The 7500-nt window shown below is 39.4% G+C and overlaps 1 protein-coding gene across 4 annotated transcripts in view; it reads right to left on the bottom strand.

Annotated features, from left to right (window-relative positions):
- The window catches only part of LOC307005392 (NLR family CARD domain-containing protein 3-like), a 232388-nt gene that overhangs the window by 16200 nt on the left and 208688 nt on the right, over nt 1–7500 (bottom strand). The window lies entirely within an intron of this gene.

Raw genomic sequence — 7500 nt, forward strand, 5'->3', positions numbered from 1 at the left:
TTTAGACAACTTAGCACATACTTTATCCTTTACATTCTCCCAATTCTTTTTCTGAAACTCTTCACTCCCTAAATAAATCCCTAAAAATTTAAATCCTATTTTTCCCCATTTTACATTCTCAGGAATAACTGGTAAGACCTCTGTTGAATGTTCAATACACCACAAAGCTTCCGTTTTACTCCAATTTAACTTTGCAGATGATGCTTTTTCATATAAACAAATACACTTCTTAACCTGTTAGCCTGAAGCGCCACTTTTGAAAAATCCCCAGAAATGGCATACCCACACTAAAATAGATAGTGTTTATTAACCCTTTGTCCTAAAAACACAAGTATGGTCTCATTTGAAAGCTGACACCTGGCACTTTATTGGAAATGTAGAATTAATTATTGTCATAATGAAAAAAAAAATTATGAATAGCTTCAAAGTTGTGTAAGTTATTAGAAATTTATTTTTATGAAACATCTTCATGAAAATTAAATTGAAGTTGGCCCGTCAGCACTCTAGAAATGCACTCCAGCTAAAGACACATGTCTGACCATGTTATATTTAAAATTTGAAGGTGATACGTCTAAAACTCTGTATTTTGTTAAAGATCATTTTTTTTGATTTTTCAAGATCATGTCATATGACTTTATTTTGAATTGACTCTAAAATGCAAACTTGTGTTTATTGTCATCTATTAGCATCTATTCAGTCTATTGTCTCTATTGTTTTGTGGTGCAAACGAGCCCCATTCAGTGTCAGTCTCTCCTGCTCTCATTCACACATCTCCAGCCTGGTTATGGCCCTGGTTATGGCCCTGGTAATATGCATTTCTTTTGTTTGCATTATAATGGCTAAGGACTGGCTATTCACGCTGTTTCACCCCCTAATTTCTTTCATAATTATCACTTCACATTGAAACTGTATCAAATGCCTTTCTTGAACAAAGAAACATTTCAGTAAGCATTCCTATTTAGAAAAAATCATAAAAATAACAGCTAGATGGCAGGTGCACCTGAGCTAGCTAACGTTAGCATGTTAGCTTAGCACACCATCAATACACGACAATTTATGAGATTAAAACCATGTTTGTGCTCCAAACTTACTTTATATTGCAAGTCGAGTGTTTTAAATAACCTTCAGCGATCTTATGTGGCTTCAGATAAAAAAATCAGACAGAAAATGTATTATTTGATAGTATTCTGGACTATGCTAAAGTCTATCGATTAGAATTACATTATAAATATAATCTACTATTATAAAAATACCTGACATGGCTCGAAGAACACAGGTAAATCAAATATCATTGCAATCATATTTATTGTCTTCAAAACATCTTTATCTGCATGTTACAACGATCTCTGAAAGCTAGCTTTGTTTATGTTAGTGGCGTCCTGGAAGGTCACATGGTAGGGCTCTTCTTCATGTGCACTGTGCATCCATATATGGATTATTCTGTGTATCTCTGGCGCCCTCAGTCTGCTGTATGAATTGAAAACACAGTACATCAGTGTATCCAGCGCGCATTATGCTTACATGGACGCATTTTGATATAAATTCAATAAATATTATTCCTGTCTATAGAAATCTGATGTAAACCTATGAGAATCTATCAATATTTCTCCAAATCTGCACATTTTTTAGCCAAAAGCCCCGAGGGACGTTGTTTTGTCACGCGTTCTCATGACAACAGCAGGAGAGTTTTTTCCAGAATGGACGTGTCTGATGCTCATAATTCATATTAAAGGTATCGACTCATTTTTTCATTACATAAATCCTGACACAAATTAAGACATAACTGTCACTATACGTTTCTCAGAATACAATAGTGGTCAAATACTGAAAGGTGAGACTTATATCTTTTTAATGATGTATAGTTTGTCAAGGTAATAACATTAAATCTGATAGTAACTTTGAACTATATTAAAAAAAAAACGCTTCAGAGCGTCCTCGCTCTGGTGAAGGCTAACAGGTTAATCGTGTTTACATCTGTTTGGTTCCTAACAAATACAGTGATATCATCTGCATATGCTGTCAACTTAATTTCATTATGAATACTGTTACTTATACATATACCAGACACATTTTTCCTAAAAAGACACAACAAAGGTTCAACTGCCATTGCATACAACTGACCAGACAAAGGACATCCCTGTCTGATTCCCCTTTGCATTTGTATTGGTGGACTTAAACCTCCTCCAATTTTTACTAAACATGAAGCATTTGTATACAAAGTCTTAATCCAGGAAAGAAAACCATCACCACAACCAAAAGCTTTTAGTGTATTAAATAAATACTCATGATCTACACGATCGAATGCCTTCTCTTGATCTAATGATAGAAGACCTAAATTGACACCGTTTAGTTTACAATAATCTAGTAAATCTCTCACTAGAAAAATGTTATCATATATAGTTCTATCTGGAATACAGTATGATTGGTCCTTATGTATGATATCTCCCAAAACACACTACAATCTATTGACCAAAACTTTTGCCAAAATTTTATAGTCAGTCGTGAGAATGGAAACGGGTCTCCAGTTCTTCATGAGACTTATGTCTCCTTTTTTTGGAATAAGAACAAGCACAGCCCTCTGACAGCTCTTAGGAAGTTTTTGTTCCTCATAACATTTCTGTACAACCTCATAAAAGTCTTGACCTATAGTTCCCCACATGACTTTGTAGAATTCCCCCGGCAGACCATCAATACCTGGTGCACGACCAGGTTTCATCTGTTGTACAGCTTCAGTCAATTCTTGAAAAGAAAAAATACTGTCCAAACGTTCACGTTGTTTTCCATTAAGAGTAGGAAGTTGATCAAACAAGTCCGATGTACTCTGTGAATCACATTTTTCAGCTCTAAAAAGTTCTGAGTAAAAGTCCACAGCAATTTTCCTCATCTTTTTAGGGTCAGACGTTTTAGACCCATCAGGGAATGTCAGAGAATGCATTACACTCTGCTTTTTTGAGACTTTTTCAAGATTAAAAAAGTATGTAGTTGGTGCATCCATATCATGGACTGACAAAAAACGTGACCTTATAAGTGCCCCCTTCGCTTGCACTTGTAATAGAGAGTTAAGCGTATTCTTTCTCTCACATAAATTCTCAGCCATCACAGTATCTGGTTGCAGCACCATATTAGATGTAATCTGTATTATTTCTTTTTCTAATTCATTAACTTTTTTCTTAATCTGTGTTGTAGAGAAAGAAGAAAACTGTTGACAAAAGATTCTAGTTTGTGTTTTTCCCAATTCCCACCACTGAATCAGGTTTTCATAATCCCCTTTCTGAGAGACCCAAGACCCCCAAAAGTATTTAAAACTTTCACTAAAGTCTTTCTCCTGTAATAAACGTACATTCAATTTCCAGTAAGGACTCTTGCACTGTGTCTGTGACAAAATCAAATTACAAGTAACAAAATGATGGTCTGAAAAACCACATGGTACAATGCTCGCAGCCACAATCCTGTTATTAGTTTTTTTACAAACATAGAATCTGTCTAATCTAGCAGCACTAATTCTCTCTTGTGACATTTTTATCCAAGTATATTGTTTAACTTTTACATTCCTCTCTCTCCACACATCCAACAAATAATTTTGAAAAAGGATATTTTTTAACAAAGCAGGCGATTCAAAATCTGGTTCAGCATTATTCCTGTCCAAAGTAAAATCAACTGTACAATTCCAGTCACCTCCTAATATCAGAAAATCGTCAGCATTCACATTTTTCAAATATTCACTCAGTTTTTTAAATAGAGTTATTCTATCTGCACCTCTGTTTGGAGCATAAATATTAACAAATATGAAATTATATTCATCAATTTTTGTTTTTACAACAAGAAGGCGCCCTTTTTCTAATTCTACTTTTGACAATATATCAACATTGAGGTAAGGTGAAAAGAGTATGGCTACCCCAGCACTTAAATTTGTACCATGACTTAAAGAGTAACTGCCCTCCCAACACAATCCCCAATCTGTCTCATTACTCTCATCGCTATGAGTTTCTTGTAAAAAAGTTACATGCGATTCCTTAAGCTTAAGAAACTCAGTTAGTAATCCTCGTTTTTCTCTATTCCTCGCACCATTAACGTTTAAAGAGCTAAATCTTAAGATTTGCATGTTAAAGGAGGGGAAAAGAAACAAGAAAGAAAAAAGACAGAGAAGGGAAAATATAAGAGCAGCACCCATAACCATGTGAACCTATTTATTCTTTTTCTTTCCTTTTAAACTTTTACGAACTACTGTAGCCATTTTTTTCAGACGAAATCTTTTTTGTTTTGATATGACATCACATCCTACACTTTTCTGAACACTCATAACTGACCTCAAGAATTTGACGGGATCAGGAAAAAACTTCAGAACATCTACTTTCTGTCCTTTTGTTTGATCCAGAAAGTCATTCACTTCTTCTGCAGTATACAAATCCCCAGATGATTGACTCAACTCAAACTCAGAAACTTCTGAACCACTGTCACTATCACATCTTGATTCATCTACACACGTCATCAACATTCTCAACGAACTGTAAACCACTTCCACTTGCCTTTTCAATTTCCATATCATTGCCACTAATACTACTCTGATCAGCTCCTTCTGAATCACCAAACACTTTCGGGAAAGAAGAGTCACTCACCTCTGGTCTTGACATTGACTCCTTGTCTGTCTCAGCCTGTCCTACTGAAAACTGTGCGTTCTCAAGGGAATGAGTACATCCAGTGTTATTAGGGTTTTTATCCTGAGTCTCTTCAAATTGTTTTTCATTTTGTACTTTTTGTTTTTTATTTTTCGGTTGTGCAGACGTTTCCTTTACCAACGTGGGTCTTTTTTTGATTTTATCACTAGTTTTTCCGCGCTCCGACTGATTTATCATTTCATTTTCAGTCTCTGCACTTTTCTCCTCATTTTGTTTTCTGTGAGGACAAAACAACTTCTTGTGACCTAAGTCCCCACAATCAAAACATCGCATGCTTTCCGTTGTTGCGAAGATCATATAAGAGCCTTCGCCGTGTTGTATGCGGAAAGATACTTCCAAAAACTTCGACGGTGCTTGTAAAAACAAAGACCTGTCTCCGAAAAGACGTTACGTGCTTCAGCGCGTTGTTCTTACAGCCGAGCGGAACAGTTTTTATTGCACTCGCGAATTTTCCAAAGCGACTTAGTTCTTTTAAGATCGCTTCATTTTTTATGAACGGGGGTGCGTTCGAGATTATGACACGCGTCGCAGGCGAACGCAAAGGTGTCACCTGCACAAAAGTGTCTGACATTTCAAATCCACTCTCTACAAGCACATTCACAAACTTCTCATCTTCCAAAAACACAACAACGGCCTTGTTCATTCTAGACGCTGAAATAATCTTATCATGCCCAACAACATTTCCCATAGCCATAAGTACATCTTCCACCGTACAAATTTGATCTGGAAAACATTTGCATCCATTTCCAATGGAGAAAACCGGCGTACCTTCATTGGAAGGCGAGGCCATGTTTATCATCCGCAAATGGATGCGAGCAACTACAAAAAGAACACGTTCTTACCAGTTCACAATTAATTCCTGACTAAGGTGAGAAAAAAAATCCATAAAGAATTGAAAAAGGAAAAAACAAAAGATCAATCAAACTCCTCTCACACTCCCCACCAAGCCAAACACGCACATGCGCACGAGAGAGAGAGAGAGAGAGAGTGATAAAGTGTGTGTGTGTGTGTGTGAGAGAGTGTGATAACGTGTGTGTGTGTGTGTGTGTGTAAGAGAGAGAGAGAGAGTGTGATAAAGTGTGTGTGTGTGTGTGTGTGTGTGAGAGAGTGTGATAACGTGTGTGTGTGTGTGTGTGTAAGAGAGAGAGAGAGTGTGTGATAAAGTGTGTGTGTGTGTGTGTGTGAGAGAGAGTGTGATAACGTGTGTGTGTGTAAGAGAGAGAGAGAGAGAGAGAGAGAGAGAGAGAGAGAGTGATAAAGTGTGTGTGTTTGTGTGTGTGTGAGAGAGTGTGATAACGTGTGTGTGTGTGTGTAAGAGAGAGAGAGAGAGAGAGAGAGAGAGAAAAAGTGTGTGTGTGTGTGTTTGTTTTATTTTAGGCTTATTTTAGTTTTTATATATATATATTATTTCCTTCAGTGTTCTCTGTTGTCACTGCCAGAAACGCTGCAGGAGCGGATCATGTGGATCAGGTTCTGGTGTTGATCTGTTCTGCTGCTGTTTGCTCGTTACAATAAACCCGTGATAATTTTTAACGGGTCACAGACACTCGTTAATTTTATTTTTATTTAATGCCAATTCAATATTATAATCTTATCAGTTAACGGTTAATAATCGGATAACGAGCGGCGGTTGTCGGTCGGGAAAATGAACCGAGATGAGCATCTCTATGTCAGTGAGAAACTTCTGCTAGCAAACATGAGAGTGGAGAAAATCTGGAGCCCAAACACAAGAAGTGCTTTTCAGATCCTGTCTGAGAGTCAACATGAAAACTACAAGCTCATCATAATCCACACAGGACACATGATCTAAGGGCCGTGAGGGGCCGTGCGGCTCCTGTGGTGAGAGAGGGGCGATCCGAGACACACAGCGGTTCCCAGAGGCGAGAGTAACTCTGTCCACACTGCTGCCCATCACAGAGACACACAGCGGTTCCCAGAGGCGAGAGTAACTCTGTCCACACTGCTGCCCATCACAGAGACACACAGCGGTTCCCAGAGGCGAGAGTAACTCTGTCCACACTGCTGCCCATCACAGAGACACACAGCGGTTCCCAGAGGCGAGAGTAACTCTGTCCACACTGCTGCCCATCACAGAGACACACAACGGTTCCCAGAGGCGAGAGTAACTCTGTCCACACTGCTGCCCATCACAGAGACACACAGCGGTTCCCAGAGGCGAGAGTAACTCTGTCCACACTGCTGCCCATCACAGAGACACACAACGGTTCCCAGAGGCGAGAGCAACTCTGTCCACACTGCTGCCCATCACAGAGACACACAGCGGTTACCAGAGGCGAGAGTAACTCTGTCCACACTGCTGCCCATCACAGAGACACACAACGGTTCCCAGAGGCGAGAGTAACTCTGTCCACACTGCTGCCCATCACAGAGACACACAGCCTCATCATATCTACGACCACAACATCTCAATAAACAAGCGGAGAAAGTCTTCGCCAGAGTGATGTAAAGCACAGCCCTTGGAAACATAGCGAGAGACAGCGTGTGTGTGTGTGTGTGTGTGTGTGTTCTTCCAGCAGAGACATGGAGTGAGGCAGGGCTGCAGTCCGGAGTGTGTGTGTGTGTGTGTGTTCTTCCAGCACAGACGTGGAGTGAGGCAGACGTGGAGTGAGTTTGTGTGTGTGTGTGTGTGTGTGTGTGTGTGTTCTTCCAGCAGAGACGTGGAGTGAGGCAGAGCTGCAGTCTGGAGTGTGTGTGTGTGTGTGTTCTTCCAGCAGAGACGTGGAGTGAGGCAGGGCTGCAGTCTGGAGTGTGTGTGTGTGTGTGTGTTCTACCAGCAGAGACGTGGAGTGAGGCAGGGCTGCAG

Source organism: Phoxinus phoxinus (genome assembly GCF_949152265.1).
Source record: "Phoxinus phoxinus genome assembly, chromosome: 10".
NCBI classification, from domain to species: domain Eukaryota; kingdom Metazoa; phylum Chordata; class Actinopteri; order Cypriniformes; family Leuciscidae; genus Phoxinus; species Phoxinus phoxinus.